The sequence below is a fragment of the Hydra vulgaris genome, chromosome 13 (genome assembly GCF_038396675.1).
Source record: "Hydra vulgaris chromosome 13, alternate assembly HydraT2T_AEP".
Lineage (NCBI taxonomy): Eukaryota > Metazoa > Cnidaria > Hydrozoa > Anthoathecata > Hydridae > Hydra > Hydra vulgaris.
In genome coordinates, this window is record NC_088932.1 from 55,470,342 (window position 1) to 55,485,078 (window position 14,737).

Sequence of the window (14,737 nt, forward strand, 5' to 3'; positions counted from 1 at the left end):
AAACATTTAATAAATGTTTACTAATATTTAGCGCTGATAAAAAGAAAACAGTTATTTTTTTGTAATTTTTCCAACTATTTTGTCTCGGAAACGAATATTTTTCTGCGTGGGCATACCAAGAAAAACCCTACTACCTATCTAAAGCATAGTCACACCATAAGAAAGTATTTTTAGAAATAAATTTGCAAAATATAAAACATTATAAAAAAAAAATTCTCATTAAATAAACTAAAATCACAAACGGGTTATATTAAAAAGTAAAATTTCAGTACAAACATCAGTACATACAAGGCTTGTAATTATAACAAGTTTTATCGCATATACGTCATCACATACTTTAATGTTCAGCTAAAAATATTAAAGCCCAAAAACTTATACAAAATGATTACAGAGCGAATTTTTGAATTTTCCAAAGTAAGATCACAAAAATATTTTAGCTCAGAAAGAATAAACATTGGTGAAAGAAAACGAAGAACAAAGTTTTCTTTTATAAAATTAAAAAAGTATCATTGTGTAGCGTTGTTAAAAAAAAAAAAAAAAGTTTTATAATCAGTTTGTATTTAGTCTAAGGGCATTTAATCTCATTTGCCTTTTATAGAGCAATACATTTTATCAGATTGATAAGTTGTTGCATTCGCTTCATCATCGACGGCCTATAAAAGTAAAATTGAATAAAAGTTAGTAACAGTTTCCAGTTTAGAAAATTTTTTTAGTTAAAAGTACAACATTTCTTAAGTTCTAAATAGTTTTAACAAAAAAAATATATATATGTATATGTATATATATATATATATATATATATATATATATATATATATATATATATATATATATATATATATATATATATATAAAATTGGTACAGTATAAAAGTTTTATTAAATTTTGCATTAATTTTAAACTTTGCTTAAGTAAAAATAAATGTTTACCATTATAGCTGGAAAAAAAAACAACTATCAAAAAGTTCATTAAATTTATAATCACATCAAAGTTCATGAAATTTATAATCACATTAACCAATATTCGATCGCATAGTCCTTGAGGCAATCACAGAAGCACATCGTTAAAAATTGGTTTGGTTATTTAGTGAAGAGCAGCAAATAATTTTTGTAGAGCTGCAAATAATTTTTTTTTTATTAAAACTATTTTCTTTTATATAGTAATGATCAAACATAAATTTTGATTTGGATTCAGTTTAGAACTTAAATAATCATTAAGTAATTTGAAAAATTAAAATTTTTTGTTATAAACACAGTTTTGTTATTGAAAATTTCAATAATATAAAAACTTATAAAAACTCAAAAAAACAAAAACCTTGCTTTTCAGCTCTTTAAATTTTTATTTTTATTTTCAAAACATCTTTGCTTCCAACAAGGCTGCAAGCAGCCACTAATTAAAGTTGGAAGTTACTGAAAGAGAAAAGATGAAGATTGTAGAGCAAGAAAGCAATTGACGGACGACTTAAAGGATTGCAAGTTATACAAATCAGGAACGGAAATTTTCCAAAACTGATGTTCGAGGAAAAAAACTAGACGAATAAACGGAGCACTTAGGAACAGTCACAGAAAAAGGATGAGACTTAATTGAATGACAAGTAAGACGAGAATGAATATTATTAGATGGCAAAAGAGATGCTTTTTAGAGCACAAGAGATGCTCTTTAGAGCAGTGCCTATTATAGAATTTGTAGAAAAGAGAAAGAGAAGCAACATTACGACGATGTGATAATGGTTGGAGGTTGGCTGCAAGAGAAGGTCCGACTATGTTTACAATGCGTTTTTGCACCTTGTCTAAAAGAGAAAGGGCATCATTAGAAGATCCGCCCCAGATATAGCAACATTATTCCATACAAGGCCGGATTTGAGATTTATAGAGATAGAGAATAGAATCCGAAGTAAGAAAGTGACGAGCTCGATAAAGAGATGCAACCTTAGCAGATGCTAATTTTGCAACGTATTTGATATATGGTTTCCAAGAAAGATTGGAAGTAAGAGTTAGTCCTAGAAGATGAAGAGTAGATGACTCATTGTACATCACCGTTCATAAATATAGAAAGATCTAACTTTTTGCGATAACGATTGGCTGAAAAAAATTGAGTTTTGTCTGTATTAAAGCTCACCAGCCACTGTGAGCCCCATGCTGTAGCAGATGTAAGATCCTTTTTGAACTCAAATGCCCCCTCCAAGCAATCAGAGAGTGTTGGTTTTTTATCACGACAAGAATAAATGGTAGTATCATCAGCAAACAATGTCACCTTAGATGTGAGAATACCTGGAAGATCATTAATGTAAATTAAAAAGAGTATAGGACCAAGAATAGAACCTTAAGGAACCCCTGAAGTTACAGAAAATAAAAAAGAGTGCTGTCCATCGAGGACAACTTTTATACTACGGTTGAAAAGGAATCAATAAAAAAGGATTCAATAATCTTAAAGATGTTGCCAGATACACCATAAAAAGAAAGCTTATGGAGAAGACCAACATGCCAAACTTTATCAAAAGCTTTTGAAATGTCAAGAGCGATGGCCTTAACCTCTCCACCTTCATCTAATCCATGATAAAACCTGTCAGTTATTACTGTTAGCAAATCAGCTGTAGAACGAGAAGATCGAAATCCATATTGATGGTCAGAAAGTTATTAGATTCAAGATGAGAAATTAAGTGTTTGTTAATTAAAGATTTAAAAACCTTGCTTATGATAGGAAGAAGACTAATGTGACAGTAGTTAGACGAATCAGATCGCTCTCTTTTTTTTGTTATCCCTATCTTTTTTTTGTTATCCCTAGGGATAACAGATGCTGCTTTCCATTAGGCTGGAAAACAAGACTCTAATAAGCACTTGTTGAATAGTTTTGAGAGTATAGACGACAGCTCCGGAGAACACTTCTGCAAGACAATAACAGGTATGTTGTCCAGGCCACAAGCTGTAGAAAAGTCTAGGCAGTAAATCACTTTAGATACAGATGCTGGAGTGATATGAATGTCAAGCAATGGATCAACCTGTTTGTTGGCAATATCAGGTAGAAAGCAACTAGTGAAATCAAGAGATGATATTGATGAAAAGTTTTAAGCAAACAATTCAGCTTTGTCTTTAGGTGAGGTGACAAAGTCTGAACCATACAAGAGAGGTGGAATTAGAGATTTGCCCTTATTATTGATACTATTAAAGATTCTACAGAAATCACGAGAGCCTAATTTTTGAGATGAGATACGAGATTTGATGACCTGCGAATAGCCTTTTTACAATGGCTTAGCAGTAATAAACAGACGTCTGTTTATTAAAACCATGGAGGAGAGTGAGGCTTGACCTGGAATTGTCGAGAAGGAACAAAAGATTCCATGCCAGCCTGAATCCACGAAGTTATGTAAGATGCACATTAGTTGACAGGAAGACAAAAGATTTCTACCCAAGGGCAATCACGAAGAAAATCCTAGAAAGAATCCCAGTCAGCTTTACTGTAGTTGTAAGAGGTACGGTAATAGGGGGATTTAGGTGATTAAGAAGAATGAGATATTAGTTTTAGAGAGATCAAACTGTGATCAGAAGCTCCTAAGGGTGAATGTGGAGAAACTGAGCACTGACTAGGATCAGAAACGAGACATAAGTCGAGTAGAGAAGGTAAATGATTCAGATTGTCAGGAAAGCGAGTTGGAAAGTTGACTATTTGAGTTAGGAATTGAGAAAGGCTTAAGTTGTGGCCTTAAATGCGTGCAGAATCACTAACACTAGAGCCAAGCCATTCAGAGTTGTGAGCATTACAACAACTATATGAGCTGATGGATAAAGAGAGAGGGCTTGGTCAATATGATCAGAAATAACATCAAAAAGAGTGCAGTCATGAGATGAAGGAGAGCGATATAGAACAAAGAGAAAGGCAATAGAGCAGGCTTGGCCAGGAAGGCGTGCGATTTCGCGTCATAATATGACCACGCAAATTCTATTTGATTTTACTTAACTTGACGACAGCTGTTAATAAGTTTTAAAAAATTTGTATGCGTTTTAAAAACGCGCTATAAAAATCATAACTCAACTATAAAGAAACTTAAAAAAAACGTTAAAGAAGCGAATAAATTTTCGTCAAAAAAATAACGAAAAACAAAATAAAAATAACTTGCATAAAACTAAAATTGCAAAAATAAAATTAAAACTTAACTAAAAAAAATAATAAACTATAACGATAAGATTATCTAAATTACGTTTGGAATAAATAACTTTGAATCGTTTATCGTTACTAATGTTTTTATAATTTCATATTATGCTAAACCTTTTTTAAATAAAGTAACAACTTACAACAGACAATTGTTTAATAAACGCGTACATTTAAAAGTTTAAAAAAAGATTCTTAACAATTCTTCGCACAAAAAGTAAAAAAAGTAAAAATAATTAAATCGTTTATTTAAAAAATTGTTATAATTTTTTTTTATTTAAAAACATTTATAATAAAAAATAAATACTTATGTAAATATAAAAAATGTGATTTGTTACTTTATTTAAATGCGTTTCAATAATATAAATACATAAGTAAAGATCAAAGTTATTTAATTCAAACGGCTTTCAAAAAAGTTTGTCTTTTTTTTCGTCTTCTCAGTAAAAACTTTAATGATTCTAATATAAAGTTATTATAATATAAAGTTAAATTCTAATATAAATTCTAATATAAAGAGACCTTCGCTGTTTAAAGTCGTCGCTTATAAAATCATTTTTTTTTTCTTCAATTTTTACGTTTGTTTTACTTATAAAAAAAATCTTATATAATTAAATAATATAAATAAAAAATTATACAACTTTCAATGATACTTTAATTAAAATCATTAGCTACTTTATTTAAAAGCGTTTTGCTAATAAAAAACGTTAGTAAAGTTAAACATATCGAAATTATTTATTTTCGACGTAATTAAAAACTAATTATTTCAGCGCATTTGTTAAAAACCGTGGTTAAATCATCAAAACAAAATATTATTTGCGTGGTCATAAAAGACTTGAAATCGCACGCCTTCCTGACCAAGCCTGCAATAGAGTGAAGTGGTGCTAAACAAAAGCACATGAAAGAATAGTCTGTGGATTCAAACCTAGTTTCACGACAAATGGGTTAATTCTTATGAATGTAAATACCCAGGCCGACATTGTGACTATTGGAGTCTTTACAAATATCGCAAGATGAGACAGCTGAACTCAAATTAGTCTCACAAAGAGCAAGTAGGTCTGGTGAACTTTGCAAGAGATAAGACTCAACAGAATAAAAGTTACTTCCAAGACCACAAATATCAGTGAATAATAGGTTTAGAGAACTTGGTGATGATGATGGTTTTTTGTGTTTTATAGTTTTTGGTACTTTATTCATTTTAAAATCAAATTGAAGAACTTGACTCAAAGCATAGATAGTACTCAGAACACTATCTTATAGCCCAAGCAATTGCCTTATTACTATTAATAAACCATAAGCCGTAACAAAGGGCTCCAAATGTGGCCTCCGCAATGCACACTAAAATTACAAAGAGGGACACCATCCATGCGCAACATGGCACTGTTAATACTTTGATATTTCTCAGCTGTTGATGGAATCAGCCTCTCTGAGATTAACCACAGAGTTCAAAAAACTTGACTACCAGCCAACCTTAGAACCATAAAACTGAGTTTTAGAGCTGTACCCTCATTAGGAGATAATAGAATGAGTTGCCTCGTCATAAAAACAGAGACGCAAGCAAAACCCATGCATTGAATCAAGAAGATCCAGCATTCAACATCCTAAACTAGAAACAATGTACTAAAAATACATCTGCGCTAGCCTAATAGATGAAGAAGGGGTGCGAGGCTGGTCAACAGATAGAATCTGTTTACCTCTTATTTAAAACCCTTTATTTAAAAACCCTTAAATAAAAAAGATTTACCCTTAAATAAAAAATTACCCTTAAATAAAAAAACCCTTAAATAAAAAAAATTACCCCTTATTTAAAAACCCTTAAATAAAAAAGATTTTCTAACCCTACTCAAAGGGTTTAAAAATCCTCTCAGGGAATCTTTCCCTGTGCCTACTACTAATTGCACATTTGTATTTGTGCGCTCATGCTCTTGGTTGCAATTCATTTCTTGCACTCTTATTCAACTTAAATTAAATTCTCTAATTTGTTGCAAATTAATTCAAAAAATGATCATTAGAAATAAAAAATATCTATTAAGGTTGACAACAACCATTTAGATACAATCAATTTATTATTATTTTTGTTTATAGGGTTACCTTTTGTTATTAGGGAGAAGTGCTTTTGTGACAAATGCATTTTTTGTTTCTTATTAATTCAATATCGCGTAAAGTTCTTTTGAGGTAATACATTTATGAACATAAATTATGTTTACAAATATCTTATTGGTAACTGATAAAATCTATCTATAAATTGCTTATAATCTTTATTAAAAATGCTACATTAAATACAAGTGTTGTTATGACTATTAAATAATTTGACTGTTGACTAAATGGACCAATATATTATATATTTTTATATTATATAATATATAAGTCGAATAAAATTGACTAATTCATTTTTGAAATTGACTAAGTTGACTAAAAGTTAATTTAGTCGAAGTATGCTAATAATTAGTTATTTTTTATTGAAAAAAATTGTAATAAAAGTAATAAAATAATTTAAATTTGCTTTTTATTTTTTAGTATTATATAATTTAAACAATAATGGAGGAGAGAAAGATCATTCCAACAATGGGACAATCTATTCTGTGCTCACCTTATGAGAGATAAGTTCCGAGTTCGATTCCCACCATGTCCCTGGTAGTATCGCCATTACAATCTTATAATCTGTACTACCAGTCATTACACGATTGTAATGACTGGTAGTACAGTCATTACAATCTTATTTACAATCTAATTGTATAGAATAATGATATTTAGATATTTTCACTACTAAATTTCGGTTCAAGGCCGCGAGCCAGCTTGGAGCAGCCCTTTAGAAAAGTATTTATAAAAATCGCAAGCATCGAGTAAACAAAAGGAAAAAAAAATAATGAAATACATAATCAAAATTTAGTTAGGTATAAATAATGTTAACATGCTATGAATTAGATAAAACTTAAAGAGAGTAAACAAAAAACTAAAGGAAAAAATAGATGGAACACATGTAATAATAGAAAATAAAGTGTTAAAAGACTTTATTAAAAATATAAACATTTATTAAATGAATTAGAAATAAAAAAATAATTATTGTGTACCTTGATAATATACAAAACATAAAAAAAAAAATGTTAGAAAAAAAGCATGTTTTAAAATTGGAGGTAGCCCCAGACACATAGTTTAACCATGATTTTACCTCCTTTTTACCCGTGTGACATTAATATAATATACAATTAATTAGCATTGGAATGTTTTCAACACATTTAAAAAATATTGTTTTTAAAAATTGCCTCTAATATATAAGGAATTGGAATTTAAACATCATCATTTAGAAATATAAACATTAGCTTTTACTAATAAAAATAAACACTTTAAAAACACTTTTTTCAAATCTTAGGGTTTTTTTATTGGAATTAAATAAATTACTATTTTGGGTTTGTGTATTATAGTAAATGTATAACTATTTATATAAAAAGTTGCTCATTTTTAATGTGTAAATGGATTAAGTTGTCTGGAACCACCCTCCAAACATGTGTCCGATACTCATTCACAAATACTAGTTTTAAAACTATTAAAGTATTGAAAAAATTTATTTTTTAATAAACATTGTAAATAAAAATGAATCTTTAATCAATAAAAAGTTATTAGTTTAAATAAAATTAGATGAATTAATGTAAATCAAATATGATGAAACATTGCTCTTCTGGTGGTGGGAAGCGATATCTTTTACTCCCAGCCAATTGCTTCGTCATATTATGATATATATTTTGAATATGCAAAACTTTTAAATAATATTTTTATATTACAGGGTTCCCACTATTAAACTGAGGCTAAAAGTAAGGATTTTAAGGAGATTTTAGGAGATATTTTCCTAATATTAAAGGAGATTTGGTCGTGAACGACAATTTTTTGAAAGAAAAGTAAGGACAATTAAAGAGGAAATTGTCACATTAAAAACAGAATCATATTTTTTTCAATAAATTTTAAATATAAGCAAAAAAATTATTATGAATATTACTTGATGTATATATAAATATATTTATATAATAGAAGTATAGGTTTGCAAACTATCAAAGAATTATATATTGGCATTTTTATTAATAAGTATAATCCATTCATTTTAATAAAATTTCCAAGGTGATTAAAAATATATATATATAAATAAGAAATTAAGGAGAGCAGTCAAACTTTAAATTTTTTTAAGATTATTTAAGGACTTTTAAGGATGTTTTTTTTTTTTAAAGATATTTAAGGTTTTTAAGAAGGAGTGGGAACCCTGTAGCATTTAAAATCACGCAGCTTCTTTAGTTTAAGATGTACATCAAGTGTTCGGAGTTACCCACAGTCCGAGGCTACCCGACTTTCCCCTAATAGTACATACTATAGTTATCAAATTAACAAACAAAAATTAAAAATTGAAAAGTTAAATCTAATAAAAAGATATAAAGATTTTAAGATTTTTTCTCGACTAAATTGACTTTTAGCCTATTAGTAGGATGTCTATAGTCAATTAAATTGACTATTCGATTTTTCAAAAAGAACTAACTTTGACTTTTGACTAGTCAACTTTTAGTCGACTTAGTAAAAGTTGATAACAATACTATTAAATATATAAAAATTAAAATAAATAAATTGTAATAAACAAACAAAAGATTATGTTAAGTATAAGATTGTGTTAAGAAATAAATTGTATGGAAATATAATCTTTTTCAAATACAGAACTTAGATTATATTAATAATTTTTGTTATATTAGTTTAAATAATTTTTAGCGTGGTTTATAATTAAATTTTATTACAACACGATGCTTTAAAATATATTCAGCAAATTTTTCCAAAGTTCCACAATTAGTACATGTAAATGAATTCTTAAAGTAATGTAAATGTAAAGTAATGTAAATGTAAATGTACATGTAAATGAATTCTTTTTTGTTTATTACAGGACTTTTGTTTATTAGGAATAAATAAATATGCAAATAATATTTTAATAGAAAATAATAATTTATTTCATAAAAAACTTTAAGTTAGAAATATTTTGAAAAAACAAGCAAAATATCTATAGTTCCATCAAAAGTAAATCTTTTTAATTTTTGTTTTAAAAAATAACTTTTTAAATACTTTAGTTTTTCACACTATATAATTCGAAGAGTCTGTTTTTCATACTTTATATAAGATTTTCCAAACAGAACTTAGAAATACTGTTCCATGCTTGTTGGATAGAAGTTTTAAGTTCTTGTATAATATTATACTATCAGGGGTTATTCTAAACTGTTTTCAATAGCGTCAACCGTATTTGGGCGCCCCCCAAATTAAAATTTGAGGCCTTTTTTTTTTTTACATTTTGTTACATTTTTTACAACAAATATTGTTTTTTTCGCGAAAAAAAAGCCAATTTTCCACTAAAGTTTGCGGGTACGAGGGGTTACCGCAACCCAACTTTTTTTCCTAGATTAGGCCCTGACTGTTGAGAACTTCCATATATAGTTCGTGCCAATATTCCTCATAAATTTTTAATAGGGTTTAAGCCAGGTAAACATGATGGCTTATCCAAAACATATATATTTTTTTCCTGAAACCACTGATTTAAACTTTATGCCTTGTGAATTGCTGCAATTATCGTGTTGGAAATATCAAATTCTCAGTAGGTAAACCATCACTAAACTGGATTAAATCATCCTCTAAATGATCTTCATAATTTCTTGCATTCATTTATTTATGTAATAAAACATATTGAAAACTTTGCAGTGGAAACAAAATGCAGCTCATACCATAACTGTCCCTCCTCCAAACATACAACTCAAAGCAATCCTATCTTTTTTTTTTCAAATCCTGACTTTTGTATCACTACAGCCTCTGTATCTAAAGTAATTTTGTGCATAGACTCTTCTACAGCTCATGCTCTGGACAACATACCTGTTACAATCTTGCAGAAGTAATCGCCCGAGCTGTTTTCTGTACTTTCAAAACTATTTTCTCTCATCTAAGGTGGAGTTGTTCGCTGATGATACTACCATTTATTCTTATTATTCTACCATTTATTCTTTTTGATAAGAAGCTAACACTCTCCGATTGCTTGGCGGGGCACTTGAGATTGATAAAGATCTCACTTCTGCTACAGAATGGGGCTCTCAGTGGCTGGTGAACTTAACTCAGATAAAACTCAATTGTTTTCAGCTAATAGAGTACATATTTACATATAGTACAAGTACTAATTTAATAAGTAAACACCATAATGAAAAACTAAAAAAACGTCAACAGTACAATACTTAAACAAAAAACCTTATGTAATAATAATAAAGTAAGAAGTTTAATTTATATTTAACACTTAAGACTTTTAAATACCTAATTAAAATATAGCAATAAAAGAAAAGTAGATTATAATAATATACAGTTACATAAATAATATAGTAATATAAGTTTCAGTAATAATAATTGCCAATAATAATAAAAACTCCAGTTATTGATAATAATAGTCAAAATAATAATAATAATACTAACAATAAAAATAACAATTCTATTAGTAATAATAATAATAATAATAACAATAATAACAATAGTAATAATAACAAAAACAATAATATTAATAATAATAACAATAATAACAATAGTAATAATAACAAAAACAATAATATTAATAATAATAACAATAATAATAATAACAATAACAAAAATAGTAAAAAAAAAATTATAATAGTGAGAGTTTGAAATAGAATAGTGATATAAAAAACAATATTAATTTGAGTAAGAATGTATATTGTTGGGAACAGGACTGTAATCATTGGCTGTTTTGTTTTTAATGCAACTGTGAAACATTTGAAATCATGAGCAATAAAGATAACAGAGTATGCAATGGCAGGCAACATTTTATTATTTATTGCTTTCTTAATACGAATGTACCTTTCAGTTGTTGCAATACCTGCTTCACCATTGAACTCTTGTTGATTTGGCAGAACTTTTAAAAAGTATTCTCGCAAGTTGTCAAACTGCTCCATTACCCTCACTAACTTGTCTTGAATGCTTATCCAACAGGTAGAGATATGTCTCAACATCCGTTGAACTTGGAGCTCAGTGAATGATTCCACAGCAAAATATTCTTCAATTATTTTTGCAGAAAATTTAAAAAACTGTGCTAATCAATAGCTAATTGGTCCAAATCAATAGCCTCAGAAATCAACGATTTCAAACCTTCCAAAAAAGAATTGGAAACTGTATGGAGTGGACATGACCCAACATCGACAATGAATTTTTCTTTTTTTTCAAAATCATTTTCCAATTTTTTTCAGAACAATTTATTGGCATGTCCATACTAATGGAGATAATTGACTTTGGATGCAGCTGAATTTTCCCTAATAACTTTTTTAAATGACCAAGACGGTCTTCTGCAGTACACCTTCCAACAAACAATGTCCTGAAGTACGATGTTATTATTTGCTGAAAGTGATTACAATGGTACTTGGCATAAGCGTCATATTGTTTTTTGTCTGTGATGTAGTTGTTTCATCAAATTGAAATGTGAATGGCAAACATTTCAACTCATTCCAAATAATTTTTTTGATAATAGGGGCAATGTATCATATATTTAAGTTTATCATATTTTTGTTGACATGCTTTAGCAATTTCAATTTGAATTTGTCACAAATTGAGACTGTGATCTAGCTGATTAATCTGGGTTATTAATGTAGATTAATCTGGGTTACACCAGCTAAAAATGTTTATGTCCATAGAACAAAATCTACAAAAGCCATGATTAACAGACTTATTTGAAGCTTTTATCCATGGATAGCTCTTTTCCCAGGATAATTAGTATTTAGTCTTTCTCATACGGAAAAATTTACTTCAAAAAAATTAATTCTTTTAACTAAAAAATAAAAATATTAAATTGCACTCCCCCTGATCAACAAAACAGGTAAATGACATATCAAAAAAATTGCTCTTTAAAATAATTTAATTATATTTATGAATTCAGTTTATTTTATTTTTAAATGAAGTGAAAACTTCATTTAAAAATAAAATAAACTTTCATAATTATTATTATAATTTAACTATTCATGTTTAACATTACACAATAAACAAAAGTTATTTGAAAATTCAATTTATAACATTTATATGGTTTAATATTCTATTTCAAAAAAATAGATGTTACAACTACGTTAAGTAATAACTGATATTGTACCTAAAACAAAATTAATTAATTTTGTTTGAAGAACTCTTTATCTTAATTGCCTCCTAAATCCATAAAATATATCATTTTATATATAAACATCGTCAGACTTTTAAAAAAAAACAGGCTAATGCCTTAAAAACAGGAAAAAAGGCCAAAATGGAAAAAACAGGAAAAAAAACAGGAAAACAGGCTCTGTAGGAACCCTGTTATAACTAAATAACAAATGTTAATTAAAAACATACAAAACTTCCTTATATTATTTTAAAAACCAGATTTTAAAAACATTCTAGAAAATTTAGTTTCAATTATTTCTGAAAAACATAAAATTCTCATAAACGCATTTGTTTGCAATAGGTCTAATAAATATAATTTTTGTGTTTAATTTTATAAATAACTTCTGTGTAAAATCTGCAATAACTACATGGAACTATGGAAATTTTGCTGAGTGTACTTTCAAAATCTCAATAGTTTTTAAGCTCCTGTAACAAATAATATCTTAATAATTAGAACACATTAAAAGCAAAGGGTTTTAAAGTATTTGTAAACTGTTTTTTTATAGTTGTCAATACTTTGTTGTTGTAAAAAAAAAACCTTTTTTTAAAAAATAAGCATTTTATTTAAGTCAAAATAATAATGGCGTATATATCAATGTGCCTTATCTAAAAGTAGAAAAGTGAATTTTACAATAGTTTACAATATTACTTTTATTTATGCAAAGTATTTCTAGTCTACACTTAGCCCTATAATTAAAAATGACTAAAATATGTGAGAAATCCACTGAATGCAAATAATTTTATAAAAAATAGAGACAAGCAACTTAAAAAGTCAGTGGGTGACTCAAATTAATGAACTGATTACTTTCAGTCACTCTTCTGGCGACCGACCAAAAGTCAGAGTGTACACCCCTGACTATATATAGAATTTTATATACAGCATTATTACTATAACTAATTTATATAAATAAATAAGTAAATGAAATAAAAAAATGTTTTCTAAATGCTTTTCCCAATTATTATTTGCTGCAAAATAATATTACCTGTTATATAAAATGTTACCTGTTTTTTGCTATTCTCTTCAGCTTCAATTTTTTTCTGATTGTTACCATACCAATAACGATCAATATATGGCTGAATAAAACTGTGCCAAATCCAGAGAAACAGGGGCACAAGAATACATGATACTCAGACCATTTTTTTTATTAAAATATTTTACAATAATCTGTCTGTTAATATAAATATATATTTTTTTAACAAATAGAAAAATGAAATTTTCTTAAAAGTTCTTTATTTACATTTTATTTTTGATAATTCAAAAAGATTTTTATATTTACATTAGGCATTAACAATTAAAACATGCTAATATATATATATATATATATATTATATATATATATATATATATATATATATATATATATATATATATATATATATATATATATATATATATATATTGTATATAGATCAACAATTGCTGATCTATATAAAATATATATTTGCTTACTAGTTTTGCTTTTCTTTATAGAATACAGCAGGGATGGCCAACCCTCTGCCCGCAGGCATTTTTTGCCTTTTAAAACATTTTCATTTGCTCTTCAGAGATTTCTGGCAATTAGCTTTTTCTAACATTATTTTAAAATTAATTGTTTTAATTATTTAATTTCCAAGTGACTAAATCAAATTTAATTAATAATCAAAATTAATTTTGAATCAGTAGTACCAGACTCCTAATGAAGCAAAGTAAAAAAATACTTTTTAGTACAAAACAGAACTGGCTGAAAAAAATAAGTGAAAAATGTTCCTTGAAATTATAAATATATTTTTCTATTTAAAATGGCCAAAAGTGACAAATGTTAAACTTAAAAAGAAAACGTGAAAGTGAATTATAATCACAGCCTTGTTTCAGAGATGAATGAGAAGAACAATTCTTGTCTATACAAACATCATCAAAGCTTTATGTCTTGTGTGTTTTTTAAGAAAACTACACAGTTAAAAAAAAAAATTTGCACAGACATTTCACTAAAATGCACCTGAAGCTCAACATAAAATATCCAGCTGGATCTGAGCTCAGGAGAAGTTTAATTCCAAAACAGAAGAATCAAAAAAAAAAAAAAAAATCATGCAAGATCTTCTTGGTCTCTGTCGGCTGCAGATCAAAACAATTGGACCAGATATTTTTAAAACAATAAAAAAAGTATAGAAAATTCTAAAAACAGCACACAAAGTCTGAATTGGAATAAACTTGACAGTATTCGCACTGATGGGGCACCAGCAATCGTTGGAAAGAATAATGGTTAAGTTTCTCTCCTTGAGAAATGTTTAAAAGGAAAACCTTTTTAAATATAATTCTACCATCAAGAAGCACTCTGTTCTAATAACATGGAATTTTTCTAATAACACGGAAAAAGCCTTGTTAATGACACTGTTGTATAATGCATTATTAAAATTCAAGAAAGAGTAC

At 27.7% G+C, this 14,737-nt stretch overlaps 1 long non-coding RNA gene across 1 annotated transcript; it reads right to left on the reverse strand.

Moving 5' to 3' along the window:
• Positions 1-221: 221 nt before the first annotated feature.
• Positions 222-13,501, reverse strand: LOC101240951 (uncharacterized). Its single transcript, XR_010643390.1, has 2 exons — positions 13,333-13,501; positions 222-653 (listed from the first exon to the last, which is right to left on the reverse strand). It is a non-coding gene; the product is annotated as an uncharacterized LOC101240951 (long non-coding RNA).
• Between the last annotated feature and the right edge of the window lie 1,236 nt (positions 13,502-14,737).